The 25,496-nt window shown below is 39.4% G+C and overlaps 1 long non-coding RNA gene and 1 other non-coding gene across 2 annotated transcripts in view; both read left to right on the top strand.

The window, feature by feature from the left end:
- The window catches only part of LOC103675396, a 163,811-nt gene that overhangs the window by 14,535 nt on the left and 123,780 nt on the right, over positions 1–25,496 (top strand). The window lies entirely within an intron of this gene.
- Positions 23,138–23,301, top strand: LOC121105470. Its single transcript, XR_005837997.1, has one exon. It is a non-coding gene; the product is annotated as a U1 spliceosomal RNA (small nuclear RNA).

Genomic DNA, 25,496 nt, shown 5'->3' with positions numbered 1-25,496 from the left:
ATAAAATGGAAAATATAACATACTGAGTCAAGATATAAAATAAATCTTTTTTAGTTGATTGTAGTCAAAAAAGTTTGAAAGGCACGAGCAGTTCTGATCTATGTGGGCATCTGGTAAAAGTGATAGATGGCAAGCAAGTGTCGGAGTAGGTGAAATAACTGGTGGGTGCTTCCTTCTTTTGTTCTCTTTCTTTATAGGTATAAATGCTATTTGGTCAGCTACGTAGCTTGCTATTGAGAAAGAGGAAATGGAGGCTTGCTGATGTTGTTTAACTGGGACCAACATTTCCAGCTCAGCCATTATCTAGAATCATTTCCACTTGACTTTTTTTTCATTATATTGATAATCTTGGGGGTGGGGGACCTCCCTCCAGCCATAGACAAGTATCTTATTGACTCTCCAAAGACTACTGTCATGATAACAACAGAAGCACACTGGCTCCAAACACCATCAAAGACAAAAACCACTCAAAAGCAACACTTTCCTTGCCTCCCCTCTGCCCCCACCACTATTTTAGTACCAGCTGATCTAGGTGTTTGAGTCATACAAGCTGAATTAATAACAAAATACAGGGTCGCTGCCTGGGAGGGGGACACTTACTCTCTACAAATGTCAAATTAGAGTTTAGAAATGTTGAAAGAATTCTATGAACAAATTTTATCAAAACGAGTGATGAAATAATTTAGTTCTAGTTCTGTGTTATTTTATCGTTTTTCCTTTCTTCGTTTTGAAGATGAGGAAACTGGGATCCAGACAGAATGAGCAGGGCAGGAGAGAAAGCCCTGTATGTGAGTCTTGGCCCCTGAGGAATGACACAGAACCTGTCAGATCCCTAGGGAGCTCTGAGAAGCTGGCTTTTGCAGAAGACTGACAGAGAGCCTCCCCTCACTTGTGGAGACAAGGGCTGTGGGGCCAGGGTAAAGGGCGAAAACCCAGAAGGACAATAGATCCTGAATATAGATATAACAGGGTGTTCTTATGTCACCGATGTTCCATTGCTTTCTAATACAGACAATTTCCTACATGTAGAGTACTTCGTAGCTGAATTGTTTCTTCACACTCCCCAGTGGTGGACATAAGTTCAAGTTGACAGTCAAATGCGTGAGACACAATTGGCTTTAATCTACTACTGCATTTATTTAGCTTTATAGGAGAAAGTAGAGCAGGACCCAACAGTAGAGCATCTTCACTCCTCTGGAAGTCCCTGCAGCTGCCCGGTCACATGGTTTCCCACCACCTTGTTAGACCATTCTAATCACGGAGGCCCCAGGCCCACAGGCCAGCTCACAGCTCCCCCAGTCCAGGGGCTGTCCTCTGGATCAGGGCTTGCAGAGCAAACAAGACAGACACAGGACAAATTCCACCTTTATCCCAACTTTGCAGCTTCCACACAAAACAAAACAAAACAAAACAAAACAAAACAAAAAGACTTTGAGGAAACAGACTCAGAGGTCATTTTCCAGTTTGGTGTTAACCGTGTTCTCACTTCATGGAAACCTGGGGCTCCAGGGTACAAGAGCTGGGTCATTTTGCTGAAAAGTATTACTATTTGCCTGGAATCCCTGCTTTTCTGGATTGTCAGGTAATTAGCCTACTGCCTCATAATTTATTTTTGGCCTCTGCAGAATGGAAAGGAATGTTCGTACAGTCATTAATCTGCTGCAGTTTAGCCTTCAGCATGACCAGCAGGGAAGAATGAGGGCCGTCAGGAAGAATGAGGGAGGAGGGCTTGAGTGAAAGGAGCCCATGCCGGGTGGGAGTCACCTCCGTCCTCCTCAGTGGTAAAATGCAGCAGTCCTGCCCACTCCAGGTGCATGTTAGGGAAGCCATAGCCCTGGGCTAGCTATGGGACAATCAGAGGTGAGCAGCCCCAGGTGACACTCCATTGTACTTAGAGGAACAGCTCCTGCCCTGCTTCCTGAAGTGACCATCCTGTGGGAGCAAAGGAGAGTAAACAAGAGCCATGGTAGATTTATTCTTGTAGCTGCTGAAGAAAATTTCACTATTTAGAAGAAAGCAGATGGCCAGGGGGAAAATGATTCTTCAAATAAAGGAAATAAGGAAAGAAAAAAATCAGGGAGAGCTGTTTTGGTGGCTGTAAAGACATGTGATAAAGTGGAAGGAAATTAACAGGACTCCTGTGAAAGACATTGACAAGTCATCAGAAGCTGGGAGAAATCTAATCTAGCACCAACAGCTGCTAAGATATTCTTTTCCATTGCTTTATCTCGGTCTGTAAACATTTAAGTGCGATGATGCCAAAACAGAATGAGGATACAAATTTGGCCCAGGATGTTAAATTACTCCTCTGTTAAAGCAGCTGAACCCAAAGCAGATTGACTCGAAGGCCAGGATCTCCTTGTCCAACTTGTAGCAGGGGATCCAAGGCCATATGCTGTGGTTAAAATTGAACAGCCTGAGGGCAGAGAACAAAGCTCTTTGATATGACTGGATATTGATGTACAATGTTTCATAACATATGCTGGAAAGAAAGAAGGCATTATTAAGAGGCCAAGAGTGGAGTCTGCAGGGGGCACGGTGATGCCATGGTAGAAAGTGCCAAGATCACAGTAAAGTTTCATATAGGAAAAGGTGAATATGCAAAATATGCTGTAGAGGTAACATCTTTACTTAGATATTTAAGTGGAGTGGTTGCGATGCATGAATGGAGACGATCTTGTCATTACCATCTTATAGCCAAATATAGCGCAAAGTATACACCAATTCTCTATGTCCAAAGGAAATTGCATATATCTTGTGATATTAAGATCTAGTGGGAGCATTCCTCTGCCCCTCCCAGATGTTCCTCCCATTGATATAGGAAATCTACAAATCCCAATTCCATATATGCATTCCTTAAAAGAGGCTCAATAAGTGCTCATTGACTTCTGTTAAAGAAAGGTATCTTACAAGCTTGCAAAATAATGTTGGGAGCCACCATCAATCATTCATATCTTTAAGTAAATATCTACATCAGTTAGGAATAATTTATGCATAGAAGCAGCAAAATACCCAACTGATAATGTAAATAGTATTAAACTAATATTTATTGATTATTTAACTGTAGTTTAAGAAATATACTGTGTTTACATGCTATTTAACTGTCACAACAACCTTATGAAGTATTATTACTATTGACATTTTTTTGGATAAAGAAATAAGTACCAAATAGGTTGAGTCATTTGCTCAAGGTCACACCATTAGTAAATTACAAATCCAGAATTCAAGTTTAAATAATAGAGACAGTTGTTTCTTTTTTTTTTTTTTAAAGATTTTATTTATTTGTTTGACAGAGATAGAGACAGCCAGTGAGAGGGGGAACACAAGCAGGGGGAGTGGGAGAGGAAGAAGCAGGCTCATAGTGGAGGAGCCTGATGTGGGGCTCGATCCCATAACACCAGGATCACGCCCTGAGCCGAAGGCAGACGCTTAACCGCTGTGCCACCGAGGCACCCCGAGACAGTTGTTTCACATAAGAAATCTAGAAAGTGGTGAATCTTTGTTTGGTTGGTTCATTCAGGAGATCTATCAAGTCAGGACACTGGGCTGGTGTCTCTGATATTCTCTTGACTCTTTCTTCCGACTCACAGCGTAGCTGCCATGATTTCAAGCAGCACATCCTCACATAGCTGTGTCCCAAGCAGGTGTCAGGGAGAAGTTGAAAGAAGGTGCCAGTAAAGATGGGAAGACTTAGAGTGGGAACTGGTTCATGTCAAAGAAATGCCCCCAACTTTATATATTTTAAAAACAGAGTCAGCTGTGACTACAGTGAGCAGTCTGCCCATCCTAGGTAGCAAACCTTGATATGCTACAAAGATGGAAGACTGTGAAGGTGAGAATGCTGAGGCTCTTCACATACCAGCTGATATAGTATTATTACAGCACGTGTTTATTGTAATTATTTACTCGTCTGGTCTCTCCTGCCAGACTGTGCCCTTCTTATAGCTAGTGATTGAGACTTGGTCAACTTTGTAGCCCCTGTCATGTGGTGGGCTGTTCCTCTGAAGAGGCTCCATTGGAGTTCTGGAGTCTGCCTTATTCCATTCTCTGTACTGGTTGGATTGATGGCTCCTTATTACTGTGGATAATCAATCAAATATCTGGATATTTTAAGCAAAAATGGAAGACGCAGTCTTACAAAATTGACAGGAAGAATGAAGAACCAGGGCTGGGAAGCACAGGCCCAGGGAGCTCCATGGGTGTCTTTAGTAAGACCTGTTCAGTAATCTTCCCTGCTGGGGCCTAAATGAATTAGTTCTAGTGGTTTCCTTGGAGTCTGAGGCCCTGTGGTAATTCAGATCCCCAGGAGAGAGATTGACTGAGCTGAGCTTTGCTTATGGCCATCCCCTGACTATTCTGAGAGGAGAGACTTAAATGGAAGAAACCTCCAGAAACTCTTGGCTCGAGTAATGGGAAAGCCAGCATATGGTTAGAAAGGAGGAAATGAAGCCTGGGCATCTGAAGCATGCTTCAGTAATTTTCTTAATTGAGCAATGGATAAGATGAAAAACATTAGCTCAGATTTGGCCCCATACATGAGGCAGACTCTTGTGGTGGAAACAGCTGCCAATGTAATGTCATAAGAGCAGCTTAAAGCAAAGGTGTTGGAGTCAGAAAAACTGGGTGAAAAATCCAGTTCCATCACATGGATTGTGTGAGCCAAAGCAAGTCATTTAACCCATCTAAGGCTCGGTTTCTTACTTTGTAAGAATAGAGACTCACAAATTTGTGGTCAAGATTAAATGAAATAATGTACATGAAGGACTTACCCAAGCACCATCCATAACTGCCAGCATTATTATTAAAACTTCATTAGACTGTCAGCTCTGAAATCTACTGTCACTGCCTGTTCCTCAAAATGAGCAGGATGAACAACAAGCTTTCTGAGCTGTTGCCCAGTTGATATTGTACATGCGGACACGTTTGTTTTTAGGAAGACTTCATTAATGATCTCTTGATGAATAAGTGCACAGTTCATCTAATGCATAGCTCCCATGTCATCTCAAGGAACACGTACTAGCACACAGCAGTCCCTGAATGAGTGCCTTAAGGCTCTTCCTAGAAGCTCGCAGTCTGTTGCCATGGAATAGCTCTTTGAAGGTTCAGGAAACTGTAAGTGACACATGTCCCATGGTGGAAACAAAGATGGGCTTAGGGGCACACCATAGTACCATGTGAGAAGAAATTATAGTGAACATAATTGCAATCAGCCTCCTGCCTAAGTATATTAGAACCTGTGATAGCTTAGTTAGCATTACACATGTTAAGACATACCACCATTTAAATCATATCCCTTGATGTAAAGCAACAACACATAGTGAAACCCTAGTTAGAAACCATAGTTAGAACATTGCAATACCTTTCCTAACTTGATTTCCTGCCTCTAGTCTCCATATTAAGCAATTTCAAGCACAGACACCAGATTTTCTTCATCTCTCTTTATCACCAATATTCAGGTGTTCTCAACTGCCATAGAATAAGTTCCATCCATCAGTTCAGTCTTTCAATCAACACCTATTAAACTCCTACTCTGTTCCAGTACACCAGGTACCAGGGATATGAAGACGACTAGAATATAATCCTTCCTTCCCAGGAGTATTTAGAACGGTGGGGGGACGTACCTGAAAAAAAATGGTAATGCATTGAGGAAGCATTTTAATAGAGTTGTGCACAATGTCTTATGGGAGCAGAGAAGAGAAAGAATTTACTTCTGTTCAGACAGTATGGAGGAGGCTTCCAGTCCAGAGGGGAATGGAAGGAAGGAAGGAAGGAAGGAAAAGAGGAGGACTTTCTAAGAAATAGAAGGCATAGAACTCAAAGGTGAGGACTGGACAAGAGCATGGTGTCTTTAGGAATCCTCGGTAGTTTGTCATGGCTGACACGTGGGGAGCATAGGAAGTGAGCAGCATGTGCAGGAAATAAGATCGGGCAAAGGCCAAACCCTGAAAGGATTTACATGTGAAGCAGAGAGTGTAGGTTGCATTTTTATAAATGATAAAGTGCTTTAAGTAGTGACTGGGTGTGATCTATGTGCAGAAAAGCCATTCTGGTGGTGGTGTGAAGGGTAGCAAGGAAGTACAATGGGCGAACAGAGATGACTTAAAACAAACCTGATGCAAGTGCTCATGGCAATTGCTAAAAAAAATATTTTAGAGCACAAGGAGATTATACTGGAAAATCATAAATTTCCATTAATGGGCAATGGATACATATGCCATGGTTTAATCATGTAATGGAATATCATATAGCAGGTAAAGATGGTTGAACTGTAAGTATGTGAAAGTGGATACACTTCAAAAACATAAGAAAATAACAAGTTGAAAATGGATATCTAGGGGCGCCTGGGTGGCACAGCGGTTAATTGTCTGCTTTCGGCTCAGGGCGTGATCCCGGCGATCTGGGATCGAGCCCCACATCAGGCTCCTCCGCTATGAGCCTGCTTCTTCCTCTCCCACTCCCCCTGCTTGTGTTCCCTCTCTCGCTGGCTGTCTCTATCTCTGTTGAATAAATAAATAAAATCTTAAAAAAAAAAAAGAAAATGGATATCTATAGGGTTAAACACCATTCACAGGACTCAGCACCCAAGAAACTTCTCCTACAACTTCTTTTCCAGTAACTACCCTTTCCTACTCCACAGGGGTAACCTTACTCTGACTTCTAACAAAAAAACAGTTCTGGATTCAAATAACATGTCCAATTTTGTCTGAGTCTTTTCATTCAGCATTGTTACAATTTTTAAAATTCTTGTTTATTTTTGTGACTACTTTGCACAATCCAATTTCATGGGACTTGTTTATTCTATTGTAGGTGAACTTAAGAATTTGTCTGGGTGTTGCTGTTATAAATAATGCTGCTGTGAATATTCTTGTGTAAGCTTTTACATGAATGTATGTATACATATTGGTTAGATATATGCCCAGGAGTAGGATGGTTGGGTCACAGGGTATGTTCATCTTGAGCAGATACTGCCAAATAGTTTCTTGATACAATTGTACCCACCAGTTGGTGACAGTTTCGAACTGCCCTACATGCTTGTCAACACCTGGTTTTGTCTGCTGTTTCATTTTAGATATTGTGGTGGTTGTTCAGTGACATTGCATGGTGGTTTAATTTTGCAATCCGCTGATAAGTGATGATATTGAACACCCCTTCTTCATATTTATATTGGTCATTTGGATATATTCTTTTGTGAAGTGTGACATATTTGAAAAACATTGCTACAGCTGCTGTGTGGGAAACAGACTATATAGGGACAAGTATGAAAGCAGGGAGACAAGTTTGGAGGCTATGCTAATAATCCAGGTGAGACAAAATGGGCTAAGGTACTATCAATGAAGGTGGTAAAAAAAAAAAAAAGGTGGGGGTCAGATTCTGGCTCTAATCTGAAGGTGGACCAGACCACTTGCTCTGATGATAGTCATGACCTGCAATGGTCTGGAAATAATATGAGGATTAAAATAACGATGTTGATAGCTCAGGAAAAGAAAATTAACCTGAGACCCACCACTCATTCTCTACATAATTCTGGGTGAGTCGTCTAGTCTCTCTATGCTTCTATTCACTCACTTATATGCTGGAGATAATAATAGCATATACCTCAAGGGTTGTTGGGAAAGATTGAATGAGTTAGTAGTCTTAAGAATTGTGTTTAGTACATAGTAAGTTTTTAAAAATATATATTATTGAAGTCGAGTTGACATACAGTGTTATATTAGTTTTCTGGCGTACAACATAGTGATTCAACAATTCTATGCATTGTTCCGTGCTTACCAAGTTACGTGTAGTCACCATCTATCACCATACCACATTATTATATTATTGACTATATTCCCTATGCTGTACTTTTCACCTCCATGGCTTATTTACTTTATAATTAGAAATTTGTACCTCTTAATCTCCTTCACCTATTTCACCCATCCCCTACCCACCTCCCCTCTGGCAACCACCAGTTTGTTCTCTGTATTTAAGAGTCTCTTTGTTTGTTTGTATTCCATACGTAAGTGAAATGTGATGTTTGTCTTTCTCTGTCTGACTTATTTCACTTAGCATAATACTGTCTAGATCCATAGTAAGTTCTTAATAAAAGTTAGCCTGTATTTTAACTTGGATTAAGTTGGCTAATATTACTTCCAACAAAAAGGCAAAACTGACAGTAAAGATACTTGAGATACAGACTCACTCAATATACAGTACTCTGACGGACAAATGAATCCACAGTTGAATAAATGTGGGGAAACCATGAAGGTTGCAGAGGGCTCATCTGTTCGGTAGTGAGTGGAGCTTGTGGTATATAATGATTAAATACAATCCACATAGGCTGTCCCAGGTATAAAGACCTCATTAGACCAGAGATGGCATCTAATGCTTTATTAGTTTCTGTGATGGAGACATTTTAAATGGATGTGGTCTAATTGTCCATTTTTTATCTTTTTGGGTTTAACAAGTGTGGGTGTTGCGTTTATGCTTGGCAAACCTCTATGCAAGAGAATTTTTTTAAGTGGTGTTCACATTAAATTATTTAATAAACAAAATACTTAAGTGAACTTTCTTAACTGTCACTCTCTAACAACCTTGAAGCAAATTTTTTTCTAAAATGTCAATTATCAAGGTTAGTTAAGGAGGGTTCATCTGGGTGCTCTGAAAAGTAAGTTAGGAAAAATCTCTTTCTTTATTCAGATTAGAAGCTACATTTTTTTAGAAGATTTTATTTATTTGACAGAGACAGCCAGCAGAGAGGGAACAGAAGCAGGTGGAGTGGGAGAGGAAGAAGCAGGCTCCTAGCGGAGGAGCCTGATGTGGGGCTCGATCCCAGAACACTGGGATCACGCCCTGAGCTGAAGGCAGACGCTTAAGGACTGTGCCACCCAGGCGCCCCAGAGGCTACATTTTTCTAAAGAGTACACCCTATGGCACATTGGTTTGTGGGAGGCAGTGTCCTCTGTGGTGGGACCTGTAAGGTATCAGGCTGTATGATGCACGAAAATCTGTAACTAAGTCATTCTTGATAATTAAGCACGGTCCTCCCCATTTAGAGTGCAAATACTCCAGAGGCAAGACATTCAGTCCCTATCGCCTTGAAGAGACAGGGTTATTTAGGTTGCTTCTTGCTGTGACCAGAGGAGCTGGGCATGGAGATTGCTTTGAGACCTAAGGAGAATAAAAGTGCTATGGAAAGTGGACTGGAGTTAATGAGGAGGATGCAGGGAGGACTCACCTGGGCACCAGGACTAGCTTCATTGCTGTCCCTCATGACCCCAGTACAGTGGCTGGGACTACCCTAGCTGGGGAGGAGGTAGGGATCAAGGAACTTTCCCAAGTCCCCTAAAATCTGCATTACCTGAAGTTTAGGTTCTCAGTGATACAATCCCCCAGAGTAATACATTTATTTATTCCCAGCTCGTAAACATGACTGAAAAGAAATCTCTATATACAGCTCAAACTCATTTCTTGCTGAGTCTCCTATGGATGAATGATCCATGTAGTTCTTTCTTTCCTTCTTTCCTCCTCATTGCTCTGTCAGAAAGCTTATTAACGTATGTATATTCCTGGCTTTTCTCCTATATGAATGATTCAGAAACAAATTGAAATGTCAAGTTCTGTATGGCTTCCTGGTGATATTGAAATCTACCAGTTCCTATTAAATTTCCATCATAAAGTATTATTCAGGGACAAAAGATCAATTAATTCCTGTTCTTCTCCTGAAAAACACCAATCTCAAGAAATCCTGCTATGTGAGCTCTTTAATCAACGGAGTCAACAGAGCACTGGAACGTGGGGGAAAATGAGACCTGGGCACAGAAATGGGGGCCATGCCTCTTTATTAACTGTGCATATTACATGAGGAAGGGAAGTTCAGAAGATTTGATGGATAATCACTCAAGTATGCCATTTCATAAGGAAGAAGAAGTTACTTCTAGATTTGAGTGAACAGCTTTGGAAAAAATATACGACTTTATTTTATGCGACATAAGCTACCTTTGTAGAAAGAGTAACCACCCCTTTTATAGCAGGACTAATATAAAAGAAAAAGACTTTTTCATCATTACTTCCAACTACTCCCTTGGCACTTTTACAAGGAGAGCTGGGCAGTAATTGTTTCCGTCTTAAGATAAACGTAACGAGAAGTATCAATAAAAAAGTAATTATCATAATAATTATAATAACCCAAACCAAAATAATAACAATGGAAGTAATAATCATAAAAAACATTATTACATCTTTCTTCTTTAGGTCTTTTACCCACTGAATCTTTTTAATGTGTAGGAGCTGTGGGTTTTCATCCATTCTGCCTTAAGCAGTAATTGCATTTGATTCGGCCTGCACAATTTTACCCATAATATTAGAAGTAGAAGAGAGTCGTGCAGTGTGCTTATTATTGGTTATTATTAAAGATGGGGATCAGTGCCTTATCATGGGGAGCCATCAGACTGTCACAAACAGCTTCCTTTCACTCACTCTCAGACTGCTGTGATATTCAATCCAACTCTGATTTAAGCCTAACGTCTGGCTATTTTAACTGAGAAAACCACTTATTGGTCTTCACTTCCTAGGTCCTGATTTTGGCTTCTTTTGTGACTTACTCTGTTAGCTTTACCCCCTGCATTCGGTGAATGTCATAATCAGAATAGAACTATGCCACTACTAGACAAAATGTATCTTTGTAACAGATACCAACAATTTCCCCCTCTCTGGATTGGCTCTGGTTGGTAAGAGTGTCTATATCCTGGGACCCAGGCCCTGTGGGCCTTGCCGATTGACCTGGGGATGGGCACCCGACAGAAGTGCTGCCAGTCCCTGTCCTTGCACAGATTTTCACATGGTTATGGAGGACAGAGACCCCCTCTGTCTGTGAGAGCTGCAGGAGCTCAGTGGCCACCTTCTCTACAGTGTGGAGCAAGCTGGCTTCCAGGAAGGGGGAAGCAGCTGTGAAGGACAAAGACAAGGAGAGTCTAGGCAGCATTGAACTTGTCTCTGGGGCCCAGCTTTACCCTGTCCTTCCTGCATTCATAGGAGATTCCCCGCATACTTTAAACAAATTCCCTTCCCCCCCCACATCTGATGTGGGCTTTTGTCCTTTGTGAGCTGATGAATGTTGATGAGTTGAGTCTTCTTCAGGTACTGGGTCTCCTTGTCATAGGAGTGTGAAATACTCCTATGTATGGGTGCAGTGGGTTGCAAGTAATGTCTTCTTAATAAGAAGGAACTAACGCTCGTGAATGTTTTACTTTCGTGGATTAAGACACTGTCAACGTTATATCTATAATTAACCATCATTTATACTTTCTTTCATTCTAACATGTTTTCTTGAGTGGGAGAGAGGATGGAGTTGCATGGGTGCTCTGGGAGTTGTGTCGACTCGATATATTCTGGGTTGTGCAGTTGGGGCCTTGTAGGAAGAGAGATTAAGATCCACTGCTGTGTACTGCAACCTATTCTGCGTCCTAGAGTTTTCATCCTATTTATCCGCTGGATCCAAATTGATTCACACATAACAAAGTAAAAATAAAATACAGTGTGATATGTTGTTAGTTTTAATTCATCTTAATCTTTCTCACTAAATCCTTAGGCAGGTACTTTGTTACATTCGTTTAAGAGAAATATATGTGTTCTAATTCTTTTTGAGGTTGCTCGTTTTTTTGGACAACGTTTTTGATCATCTGCCGGTTAACTTCTCTTCCTTTCATGCTGGTCCGAAATGTCATTCATTGCTGGACACAGAATTTGCAGAAACTCTACATTTATTTGTTTAAAACTCATGCTTTACCTATGGGGAATTTATTAACATTATTTCTGAGTTTTCCATTTTGCTACTCTGTGGATCTATGCAATGCTGAAATGCCAAAGACCGCTTCACGGAGCTTTCTGAAAAATGCCTGATGTAGGTTCTCTAGGCCTGAAGAGAGTTTCTTATCTTATTTTCTGTGATGCATCAGTGGGAGGGGTTATATAGATAATCTTTGCTTTTGGTGAGAAGTAGAATTCTTCTGGTTTGATGGCTAAGGGAAAACGTCTTTTTTTGCAAAAGTCATTGACTCACTGTTGCTTTATTAAAACTTCTCTTTTCTCTCATCTCCCATCCTTAGTAGCCGGAAATTTACCCAAGGAACTATTTAACATTTGCTTATTTGGAAAAAAAATTGCTTATTTGGGTCTTGCCCTTGGGAGTATATTCCATATCATAAAAAAAAAAAAAAAAAGCTGCTTCTCATTAGACATGCACCGTCTAAGGATAAGTAAAATTAAGAAAGTGGCAAGGTGTGAATAAACCCAAAATGAGCTTCTCTGTTCCTCTTTCCCCTGACCATTGAGGATTTTCTTTGTAAAAGAGCATAATGAATCCTTTCAGATTTATAAAGCTTAGTGAGAGAAGGATGCTCATCATTGGAATTTAACTTGGACCCACATTAAGAAGAAAATCAGTGCTGCTGCCAGCTTAGGTGTAATTTAAAATGGCCATCAGATAAAATATTTCTGCTTTTGACAAGACATCATTATGGACTATTTTTATGAGAGGCCTCAGGTATTGATAAAATAATTGGTATGGTAATGTAAAACATGATTTCTTTTATGGGCAGGGAAAGCTATGAAGATTTTGGCCAAAGACCCGGAAGTGAAGGTGTAATGTAAGATTTCCCAGAGGTCTCCTTTCAAAGGGAAGGCCTTTCACCATCCTATGGCCAGGAGCCTGGATGTGATGGCTGTCGCTCAGGCAGCTATTTTGTTACCATAAGGATGAAGGGCAGACCTTAGGGAGGTGGAGAGTTAGAAAGAACCTGGGCCCTAAGCATACCAGCTCAGGACTGCCTACCTCTAGACTTCTTTCCTGTGGTAAGAAAATAAATTCCTACCTTGTTGAGCCACTTCTTTGGGCCTTTAGTTATATATAGCTAATCTTTATTTTAATGGATACACCATTTCAATACGGATCTAGACTGTACTTTCTCTGGAAATAATTTCTTTCTTTAGGAGAGGTGTGTGTATATGTATGTAGGCATGCTGGGTCCAGCACTTACTTACCACAATAGTATAAGAACAATGAGGATAAATACAAACATATCTCATTTGCAGGGAGATTGTGAATGGTGCAAAACTTAGGTAACAAAGCCAATTTGGACTGTTTAACTGAAGGCTTTCATGATGTTATTCTCATTTGACTACCTTAGTCTTGGGGAAAGGTATTGTTGATGGCAATTTTTGCCTTGGAATGACCCCCAGGAAGAGGAGACAGATACTAAAACATACCTATCCCTTCTGAGTAGAAGATCGAATTTTCCAAGTGCAGTAATGGATGGAGATTTGTATTAGGAAAAATGAAGGATAGATTTGTTTCAGACAGGAGAGGAGGTTGATTCTTGAGACAGGTGTGAATGTGTTCTTATGGCACCTGAGGAAGGTTCTGGTTGTTTGCTTGTTTTATTTTGCTTTTTCTTTGGGATTGTGGTAATAGTGCAGTTCTAAGTTTTTTCTTCTGTTTTGCAATTTCTGTGGTTGACCATAGGTTCTCAGTACCTAAAACCTTTTATTATGAAGACTCATGTTGGCATAGTTGAAAGAAATTAGGGATTAGACTACAAAAGAAAGTGTTGGACTTTCCCATATCAGCCCTTCAGTGAGGCCAGCACCATCAAGGATAAGCATAGAGTGGGGATTCAAAGTATAACTATGATGAAGCTAGAGACACCCAAGGAGGAACTGAGAGGATGAGAAGGAACAACTGCTTAGCTGAGCCTCAGGTGGATATGAGACTAGTACCATTTTCTCCTAGATTTACCAGCGCCATGAACTTTCTTCCTCCCAATTTACAAAAGAAAGTCAAATCTCTCATCCATTCAAATCTATTGTGATGCATTGCTTGGAACATTGCCCTTGGGTGTTTAAACTTTTAGGTCACCAGACAAAGGAACAATTTGAAATATTGGAGTAGGTATTGAGAAAGTGGAAAATCTAATGGCTGATAACACAAGTTTTTGTGAGTTGTTATTTGTAAGTTGGTATCTAATCTTTGCTTTGAAAAGCACTAGAGGAAAGCCTATTTGAAGTGCCTGACAATAATCACTAAAAACAATTTTGGGTGATAAATCACTGTGTTATTTTTGGCTGATATCCAGCAAAGAGTTTGAAACATTGAGTGAAGTTACTAGAAAAGAACTCCTTCCATGCTCTTCTGCTTACTTTTATCAACATCTGAGTCTGAGTTCTCCAGAAAACAAAGCCTAAAACAAAAATTAGACATTAACTTTTTTATTTTTATTTATTTATTTATTTTTGATGGGTGGGCAAATTCCAGGTCATCGAGAGTGAGGGGACAACGGGAAGTGAGGCAGCGAAGGCCAGAAGGCCAGTACAGGATGGTGCATTGTTTCACTGACCACACTTTTACAAGAAACCCACTTGGTTACTCAGCTACATGGGACATTTCTGCATTTTTGGAGAGGTCATACAGAGCTACTGTTTCTTAGAACAGTCTGTTAAGAAGAGGAAAGAAAAAAGAATTTATGTATGAGCTCCTAACCCTATCCTTGCCTTGCCCTGGTTAAGGTTTGCCCCATGGAGTGTTTAGCCTCATGCACTTTCAGGTTATGTACCTGCCCTTCTGGGCAGCTGCTGAGGAAGCCAAAGGCTCTATGAGGTGGGCAAGGAGTGCTGGAGGTGGGCTGCAGCTGCTACCACGAGCATAATAAAAGCAGTGCTCAGGCCTGGCTTTTGTCCTTGGAGGCTGAGGCACAAGTGGTATTAACTGAGCAGTGAGGATTGGGTGGGCCTCTCCCTTGAGAGTTTGCTGGGGTCCACATTGCCTACTGAAAAGGATAAGGAGGAGGGCTCCTACAGGGGCAATTACTGTGAATGAAATTTCTCAGTAGTTCTTTTTTTCTTCCTTTTCTTTTTTTCTTTTCGTTTCGTTTCTTTCCTTCTTTTGCTTCTTTTCTTTCCTTTTCTTTCTTCCCTCCTCATCCGTCATTAAATCATCATAGTTTGCTATTTTACTAAATTTTAGATACCATTGATGGTTAGATGCACTTACTTTTGTATAACTAAGCCAAGAAAATTCTGTAATTTAAACTATGATGATTTTTAGTATTTACAAATTTTATTCTATTGTTATTGAAAGATATCTTTTAGACTTATTTGGATCTTTACCATCAATTATGCTTGTGGATACATGGAAATATGAAGAGAACAATTAGTTATATTGTGATTTATAATAAGAAATATATACTTGGTATATTTGGTCTTAGTTCACTGTTCCTGGCACAAAACTCCTAAAACTCTTAAAATTTCTTAAGTGGTAAGAGCAACAAAGATGACTTTTTTATGTTAATGAGGTGACTTTGGACTTTTGGACCATGTAAGGATGGAGCCTGGTTGCCAGGATATCCAACCATGTGATTAGAGGGTAGGAACTTTGGTCCCACCCCCTGACCTCTGGGGAGGAGAGAGGGGGCTGGAGTTTGAATCAGTCACCAATGGCCAATGACTTAATCAATTGTGCCTATGTAAGGAAGCCCCCATAAACCTTCAAAAGGATGGGATTGGGAGAACTTCTGGATTGGTGAACATGTAGAGGTTTAGGAAAAGAGGCATCCCTGAAGAAGACATGGAAGCTCTGTGCCCTTCCCCCCACCTTGCCTTAAGTATCTCTTCCATCTGGCTGTTCCTGAGTTATATCATTTTCTAATAAACTGGTGATCTAGTAAGTGAAATGTTTCTCTGAGTTCTGTGAGCCACTCTAGCAAATTAATCAAACCCAAGAAATGGGTGACTGGAACCTCCAGTCTCTAACCAGTTGGTCACAATCACAGGTGACAACCTGGACCTGCAACTGGTGTCTGAAGTGGGGGGAAGGGACAGTCTTGTAGGGCTAAGCTCTTAATGTGTGGGATCTGATGCTATCTCCGGGGGTATAGCATCAGAATTGAGTTGACTTGTAGGACACCCAGCTGACGTCCTACACCCCTTCCCAACACACGAATCTATTTTTTTTTTTAAAGATTGCATTTTTTTTATTTGAGAGAGAGTGAGAGAGAGAGCACGAGATCAGGGTGAAGGCTAGAGGGAGAAGCAGACTTCCTGCTGATTGGGGAGCCGGATGTGGGGTTCAATCCCAGGACTCTGGGATCATGACCTGAGCCAAAGGCAGATGCTTAACTGACTGAGCCACCCAGGGCCCCTGCTATACTCTATTTTCCTCTGAGTCATCAGAAGCATTGGTATAGGATTTCTTTTTTCTTTCTTTCTTTTCTTTCTTTCTTTCTTTCTTTCTTTCTTTCTTTCTTTCTTTCTTTCAAGATTTTACTTATTTATTTGACAGGAAGAGGGAGGGAGAGTACAAGCAGGGGGAGCAGCAAGCAGAGAGAAAAGCAGGTTCTCCACTGAGCAGAGAGTCCGATGTGGGGCTTGAACTCAGGACTCCAGGAACATAACCTGAGCTGAAGGCAGACCCCTAACTGACTGAGCCACCCAGGCGTCCTAAGCATTTCTTAATTGCTATTATGTCTAGAATTTTCTTCCAAATAACTGACACCCACAGGCATTCCTACCACCTGGCCAGAGTATTACTTAGATTCATCTCAATTTCTGAGATGTTAAAATATGAAAAAAAAAAAAAAAAAGAAAACCCCAAAACGAGAGTATGATACTTAGAAACTGTTGGGTATGTTTGAGTGAGGTAATAATTATATCTAAAAATGTTATTAGTTCAAACACAATAGAAAGTAGATCTTTTGAAACCATAAAAGTTAGGAAAATATTAATTTTAAACTAAACAGATAAGGTGGTATAAAATTCCTTTAAAGGACAAATTAGCAAAAAAACGGGAAGAGCACTCTGGTAGAGAAGGCGACAATGAAGTGACGAAAGACTGACAACTGAGTGACGTGGTATTTTGTTTAAATACTATTTATATAGTTTGGTTAATTTTTGCTTGGGGATTGCAGCTTAAGATGAATTATCAAGTATCAAGGTACACGAAAAGAATTCAGACAAATTCAGACAAAGGAAATTCATACATGCAGCCAAGTATTTTCTTTCCTTCCTGCATTTCTCTCAAATGTCTCACTTACTGTGTGTTTTTGTCAACTCTCATTTATGCTTCTGTGGCTGTTCTGACATGAGCTTGACCCTCCCCATCTCTTAACGTCTTCAGCAGTTACTCTAGGTTGATGACTCTAACTTTTCTTTAGATTCAACCACCCAATTCAAGTCAGCAAATGGACTACTAATTTAAAGCTCATTTGCAAAGTAGAAAATGCAGCATCCTAGTTATAAATAATCCTTCACATTACCAACTCAATATTGCAAAGACTGCCAAGTGTATATTTGAAGATATTTTCTGGTGATTTTGACAGACTGGGATTTTAATATCCTTGGGGTATAATCATCAGGGACTAATATAAATGAGAAGATGTAAAAGGATCTTCATTAAAGGGAATTTAAATAAGTGAAACATTCTAGTTTAATATTGGGTGACTTTTAAGTAAAGCTTAATGTCTGAAAGCTTTGATTTTTAATATGATATTGTCTTTGAACTTCTAAGCAATCTTGTATTGAGCTATGGCTTTGAGTTTTCAAAATTCTTGCAGCTCAGAAAATAAGGTTTCATTATTATTGTTTTTTAATAGATGGTAATGTTACAATTGATTTTTGAAAATGATGCACTCAGGCATATTGGGAAATCAAATAACTTTTTTTCCTGCTGAATCCAAATGGAGGCAGAATTTCTATTTAAAGATCTATTCAGCTTCTATCCTTAAAACTTGCAGGAAACATAAATGAGTTTCTTTTCTTTAGTAATGAAATCCTGTTTAGAAAGCAGATTCTGAATATTTGAATGTCTTCATAAAGAAAGGGGAAATATAGTCAGTTTTTATATGTGAGCAAAACGATGTGTAAGATGGTTTCGTAAATAATATTGAGCTATTATGATTAGGGAGGATAAAAATGTTTCCATCACTGGAAATAGAACTGATAAAATACGGAAGTGTATAGTGGCAGGTGACAAGCTCACTTTGTCTCTTTCCCTCCTTCCATCGAATCTGGCTACCTGGAGTTTTTGGAACTCAGGGCTTTAGGGAGCAATCTTCTTCTGAGTTTGAGAAATCACTCTTCCAGGACCTAGGTGGTCTGGGTTGTCCCCACTTGTGCATTGGCCCTTTGTGTTCCTGGCTATGTGTATGATATTGATGACAGATTGTCCCTTTCGTCTTTGTCTTGGACCAAAAGATTTGGCATATTACTTTGGAAGTTCATAAACTTCCAGTAACCATAATCCTAACCATTACTCAGGAGGCACTAAAAGGTACCCCAGAGAATCCCCTGAGTTCTTGACATAGTATGTCCTACCCACAAGGTGAAGAAGTAACCCAATTTCCCCTTATTAATACAAATTAATTTCCCAGGCTGGTACAGTGGCACCCCTCCCCCACCCCTGTTGCCTGTTGGTTCAGTAGTATGGAGAAGCCAGAATGACTAAGTGGTCATGTTAACTTCCAGTTCCTTGGGACCATTGTTGTCTTCCCTGTTGGAAGCATTTCTTTTTTGGGATCAAGATTTACAAATCAGCACAATTTTAAAGTTGTAGGGATGAGAAGAAAGCATTATTTTGCTGTTGAATGTGCAATTTGGGGTGACCTCAGTAGGGAAGGTTAATCTCTGCTCCACTTGGCTTCATCAGATACATATCTGGCAGCTGAGGCTGGTGGCTGACTGGGGAGACTAAACTGGCTGAAGCTGTAGCTGGAACATGGCTTTTTCATGTGGCTGCTTGGCTTCCTCATCATCGTGGCTGGGTACCCAGGGTGAGCATCTCAGGGGTGAGAGAGCACAAGGAAGTTGTGTCCTTTCTGTGGTTTTGCTGTGGAAGTCACAAAGCATGACTTCTTCCATTCTTCAATGGTCAGAATAATGACATGCTCCAACCTGGATTCGTAGACTTCATTTCTCAGCAGGTGTGTCAGTCCAATATATTTCTTTCACAGAGATTGTAGATCCTCAGATCTCACTATATATTGCTGTATTTCTAAATTGCCAAATTGCTTTTGGAGTAAAGGTCATGTGTGTTGGTTCCTCTCGCTTCTCCAGGAGGGCACAACAGTTCCTGACTCTGCATTTTTGCTAGTTGTATTACAGGTTTTTGAGATTTTTCTAATTTGATAGTGAAAATGATATATTTTTTAAAGATTTTATTTATTTATTTGACAGAGAGAGACAGCCAGTGAGAGAGGAAACACAAGCAGGGGGAGTGGGAGAGGAAGAAGCAGGCTCCTAGTGGATGAGCCTGATGTGGGGCTCGATCCCAGAATGCTGGGATCACGCCCTGAGCCGAAGGCAGACTCTTAACGACTGCGCCACCCAGGCGCCCCTAAAATGATATTTGTTTTAATTTAGTTTGTATTTCTGATTACTAATGAAGAGAATTGTTTCTTTATATATGCTTGTCACTTTTCTAAATTGTTTGCTGTCCACTAACTTATAGCCAGCGTTTTCTTTTTTTTTTTTAAGTTTTTATTTAAATGCTAGTTAGTTAACATATAGTAGTAATATTGGTTTCAGGAGCAGAATTTAGTGATTTATCACTTGTGTATAACACCTAGTGCTCATCACAGGTGCCTACCTCAATCCCCATCACCCATTTAGCCCATCCCTCCCTCTTCCCCTCCAGCAACCCTCAGTTTGTTCTCTTAAGAGTTCTATGGTTTGCCTCCCTCTCTTTCCCCCCTTCCCCTGTGTTCATCTGTTTTGCTTCTTTTCTTTCTTTCTTCCTTCCTTTCTTTCTTTCTTTCTTTCTTTCTTTCTTTCTTTCTTTCTTTCTTTCTTTCTTTCTGATTATTTATTTATTTGAGAGAGAGAGAGAGAGAGACAGCATGATGGCAGGAGGGACAGAGGGAGAGGGAGAGAATCCCAACCAGACTCCCTGCTGAGTGCAGAGCCCGACGCTGGGCTCAATCCCAGGACCCCAGGACCCTGACCTGAGCCGAAACCAAGAGTTGGATGCCCAACTGACTGAGCTACCCAGGCGCCCCCATCTGTTTTGTTTCTTAAATTCCACATATGAGTGAAATCATATGATATTTGTCTTTCTCTGACTTATTTTGCTTAGTGTAATGCACTCTAGTTCCATCCATATCATTGCAAATGGCAAGATTTCATTTATAGCCAGCATTTTCTAATTGTTTGCCATGAGTTCCTTAAAGTTAATGCAAGTGCCTATTGTCAGATTTTATTTGATAAATACTTTCCCAGTTTTTAAAAAATTCAATTTATGAATTTTGGTTATATACAAAAGTTTCTAGTTTTTATGCAGTCTTATCTTTTTAACATTTTTATCCCTTTATCTAAGAAACTTTAAAGAATTATCTTCTAGTTCATTTGTTAATTTTCTCTAGGGTTGAATTTGCTTTTCATTTCTTTTATCATGGCTTTAAATTGGCAGTCTGAATTTTGGATTGTTCTAGTTTATTTTATCAATTTCATAGAGGCAGTATCTCCTTGAGTATTATAGACAACATTAATTTTACACTTAATACTATTTTGAGCAAAGAAGATTTAAAAAAAATTCTTTTGAAGAATCCTGTTTTTCTTCTTCTCATGTTCTCCCCCCACCCCCACTATCCCATGATGTTTCCTTATATGGCTCATTCTTTTAGAGGGAATCTATGTTTACCCAATATTGCTTTATAATTTGTAAAATTATTTAAGAGTCGAGTTGTGATGTTAACCAAATATATCAGACAGGTCCAACATCCACCAACCCCAGCCCCAGATCCAGAGTGAGGGGAAAATAAGAAAAAGATATAATGGCTCTGTGACTATGGTAAAAGCTACCACCAAAATCCCTGCTGGAGTTCCAGTGGCCTGGGGACACAGGAGGGAGCCAGGGCTAGCTGTTTACCTGTGGGCTACCATTACAGTGGTTTTCTTTAATTTTTATTATTGAAGTATAATTGACATACAATGTGATATTAGTTTAAGGTATGTGTGATTTTGACAATTTTATACATTACTCAGCGCACACCACAATAAGTGTAGTCACCCTCTGTCATCATATGATGCTATTACAATATTGTTGACTGTATTCCCTATGCTGTATTTGTGGGCTACCATGTAGATTAAATAATCAGGAACCCTCTCATCCACCCCCTCCCCTAAATTGAGTCTGTTTCTAACTTGGGTGTGGCCTTTTGTACCTAGAGCAACTACAGGGATTGTCTACATTACAGAAGACACTCAGTGTTATAATCATGCAAACAACAACAACAACAGCCCCAAACAACAAAACAACCCAAACCATCAAAGTGACCTAGGTGAAATTGGACAAAAAGTGACTTTGAATGGGCTTGGACTTTTACAGATGAGGAAGTCAGTGGTAGTACTGGGCTCTAAATGAGGGAAGGCATTTGCAAACTACCAGACGTTCTTTATGGATATTGTATGAAAAGAGGATAAAAAACCCTCGACATACAATAGTATCAGGAGCACCATCCTCAAACTTGAAGGACGTGATGGACAAATATATTGGAATAGACAGAGAGAGATAAATACTTATGTTTTAAAAAATGAGCCAGTAATATTCTCAGCTAATTCTGCCCATACTTACTTATCATTCAGAAATTAACATAAAAATGTGAAATTTTTTACAAAGCTTAAAAATCATTATATATAGCTTATTCAAGCAATAATCCCCTCAGAATTGGTTATTACCACTATTAATGACTTGCTAGTTAGAGTGTTAATGGCCCATAGCAAAAAACTGCTGGTAATGACTGATTTCAGAGGGATTATTGCTTAATTAATGGCACTCCACCTATCCTTAGTCATTTTTGTAAGTATCATTTTTATTGCCTATTTTAAGACCCTGAACCTTAGTTTATTACATTTGGAAGAATGTCACCAAGGCAGATAAAATAGATAATAATTTTCTGATTGTGGTTAGCTTTGCAATGTAGGGGAATTTCAGCAAGTTATTTCATATTTCTCTATCCCTTGCTAATAAAATGTCACTTGTGACTTCTGGGTGGGTTACAAGAATATAACTTAAAAATGGATGTACTTGGTTTTGAAAGAAAAAAGTGTAAAATATTTCCAAATTAGTGGACACAGTTTTGCACATCTCCAATTTGGATCGGGTAGTAAATGGGAAATACAAAGCTTAGATAAGATGCGATATTTTCCTTTGAGAACCTTCTCAGTCCATGCAGAGAAGGCTAGGCAGGATGCCATGGACCTGGATTTTGGTTTCAGCTTAGCCTCCAAGTAGCTATCTACTTTTGATTTTCTGATTTTCATCTTCATCACTCGTAAAATTAGATTATTGAACTGGATTGCCTCTTAGTTCTTCATAGATGTTAAATTCTATAATTAGAAATCACAGTTTCAAAAGAGAAAGAGAAAACAGGAACATTTGTATTAGAGCTATAGAAAATTCTTTTGTAGTAAATCCCACAGGAGAGCCAAATTATTCCTTAAACTAAACGTAGTCATGTTGAATACTGCTTGAAGGAAATGGGCTGTCATCTAAGGTTTTGGAAATGAAAATATTTTCATTGTGACACTGCTAAGTTTTGTGGACTTTGATCCAGCTCAGTTTCTAACTGGCTGTGTGAATTGGGGCAATTCTACCACCTAAACTGGGCCAACCTCATGAATTTTCTGATGTGATGTAAGGTAATGAAGCTTGACATTAATTAAAACACCAGACAATGACAACAAAAATTTATTGAAATACAGTTTTCCACAAAAGATGTTTAAGTTGTTGGAAGTATCAAGTTCTTAAATCACATGGTTCATGTTGTATAATTTGGAAAAATGCCTTATAAAACTTGACTTTGAAACACTTGTAAGTCATCTTCTAAGTCTCTGGTTCTCAAAACGTGATCTGGGGACCCTAGGAGTCCAAAGACTCTCTCAAGGAGTCCATGAAGTCAAAGCTTTTTTTTAATAATAACACTAAGACATTATTTGCCTTTTTTATTCTTTTTATCTCCCAGGAGTACAATGGAGTTTTCCAGAGCTTTCAGGGCACATGACACTATATAATGAAATGTACTGATATTTGGAAGATCTGCAGAACTAAGTGAATTAATATTTTCCAAATAACCAATGTGTGATGTTGCAAAATTGTGCATGGGTAAAGAATTCTTTCATACTTACCTGGCAGAGGAGATACCATGATCACGAAGGTGGTTTTCCCAAGGCAAGGCTTATCCATTGCACTCTGGATGTGCTGACCCCTGCGATTTTCCCAAATGTGGGAAACTCAACTGCATAATTTGTGGTAGTGGGAGATTGTGTTTACACTTTCCCCTTATAAAAAATACTCATTTTCCTTAAAAAAAAAAAAAAAAGGAATTCTTTCAAAGTGGAAGAAAGACCAATGGATTTTAATGTAGCAGAATATGAAAAATTTATTGATATGGTTTCAGATTTCACTTTGCAACTAACCTCTGAGAAACTACTACTTGTTGAGTTTTGGCATAGTATCAAAGAAGAATATCACAATTATCTGAAAAATTTCTTTAAAAAAATGCTTCCTTTCCAACTACATATGTGTATGCTTCCTTTCCAACTACATATGTGTGAGTCTGGATTTTCTTCAAATACTTAAAATAACATAGCAATAGACTATAAGCAAAAAGAGATGTAAACATCCAGCTGTATTCTGTTGAGCCAGACATTAAAATGATTTCAAAAATATAAAATAACTCTCCTTCTGACACAAAATTTTTTTGTTTGAGAGAACATAGTAATTGTTTTCATAAAATAACTTAGTTATTTTAATATTTAATGGATTTGGTTATTTCAAAATAAGCTAATGAATGAAAAAATTAAGACTTTTAATTTTAATTTTTAATATGGTAAATATTAATAAAACAATTCACATAAACAAACTCTTTGAGGTCCTCAATAATTTTTACCTGTGTATGAGGATCCTGAGACCAAAAGTTTTGAGAATTACTGCTCTAAGTCAACTGTATTCCTAAAGACCTATTGGCTGCCACTGTGAGCTTTTAAGAAAATATACTCCAGGCCCTGAAGACAATTTCCAAGAAGAACTTCTGAAAATGTTTTGAGATATGGCACATCAATAGAATGAATGTTTGGCTTTCCAAGATAAATATTTAACTGAATAAACCTTATTTAGATAGAGAATTATGGTATGTTTAATGAAAGAATCATCCTTGTAGTGTATATAGATCAGGTCTTTTGGGTTGTCACTGGAAAGTGAGAAAAACTAGCATATATGGAAGAACAATAAATTAGCTCAACTGAAAATAGATGAAACAGACAGAAGTGATGTGATGTTGTTACTTCCAGAAACCTGTATGGTAAGTCCTGAGACCAGACCCTTGTGCTTTTGGAGCCTTGGATCACTCTGAGTCCTTAGCCCTGAATCAGTATTGTGGGCAGAAGAGGTTCCTGATACTTCATTTAGAAGGGAAGTGATTTTGAGAATGCATCACAGCAGTCTCTGCATGTGTTGGGAAAGGTCATTGAGAGGCTGTGACTGCCAGTTGACCCATGAGCTGGACCTGGGTAATCAGAGGCTCCTCACCCCCTCCCTGTCCATGGAATGTGCATTCTGCTTGCCTTCCTCACTCCCACAAGCTGCTCCAAGGGCATAGCCTTGAGATAGTGATGTGTCATTGAGACCATCTGGACAGTGTATGTGACTGGACCCAGTTAAGCCCTCTATATAAACTTTCAAGATTCTGGCAGGGAGGTATGGAGATCTAGTCTTCTTGTGGCTGCCCAAGACAAGCCTGCCCTCACTTATTAAACATGCCATGTACCAATCTGGAGTGGTCTGCCTCTTTCTTTGATCTCTCCCTGCCCTGCATATACAGGGCCCAGTTTGCAAACCAACAGACATGGTAGGATTTTCAGTATAGGTTAATCTTCATCTCTTTCAGAGCAAAGTAGATATGAGAGTGCCCCAGCAGAAGAGAGCCGTGACACTCACTTACTTTCTCTTCCCTTTAAAATAGTGACTCATCAGCACACTTGAATACATGACACTAGCTCCAGATTGGGACTACATGGGTATGAGGCAAACTTCGGAAAGTGCTTTACTACCTTGATATTAAAATCAGTTTCTGGAAAGAGAAAGGAGGGTGGAGTGGTAAGTTCCCTTTTTACTTCCAGCCTGTGTATAACTACAAATGATGAAAAAGAAGATCAAGTTCATCATTTATCACACAAAACATTCATGGCCGGAATCCTGTAGAGAGATTTATTTTCTTTTTCTGTGTTTTGGGATTTAAACAGAGTGAGGAGGTGATTAAACAATGTAAGAAATTCATGCTAAGATACTGATCACATAATGTAGTGTGTTACTCTTCTGTAGAGTTTTGCATTTTAAAAGGGGACTGAGGTGGGCATCCAACTAAAGTAGGCAATCTGGAAATTTTTTTTGAATAAAGGAATGGATAATTGTAAAGTGCTAGGCAAAGATTGGGCACGACTTTTCATATTACACAATAGAGAGATGAGTACTAAAGCAT

The sequence above is a fragment of the Ursus maritimus genome, unplaced genomic scaffold (genome assembly GCF_017311325.1).
Source record: "Ursus maritimus isolate PB19 unplaced genomic scaffold, ASM1731132v1 scaffold_26, whole genome shotgun sequence".
NCBI classification, from domain to species: Eukaryota; Metazoa; Chordata; class Mammalia; order Carnivora; family Ursidae; genus Ursus; species Ursus maritimus.
The sequence above is the reverse complement of the archived record's forward strand: the minus strand, read 5'-3'. Positions and strand labels throughout refer to the sequence as shown.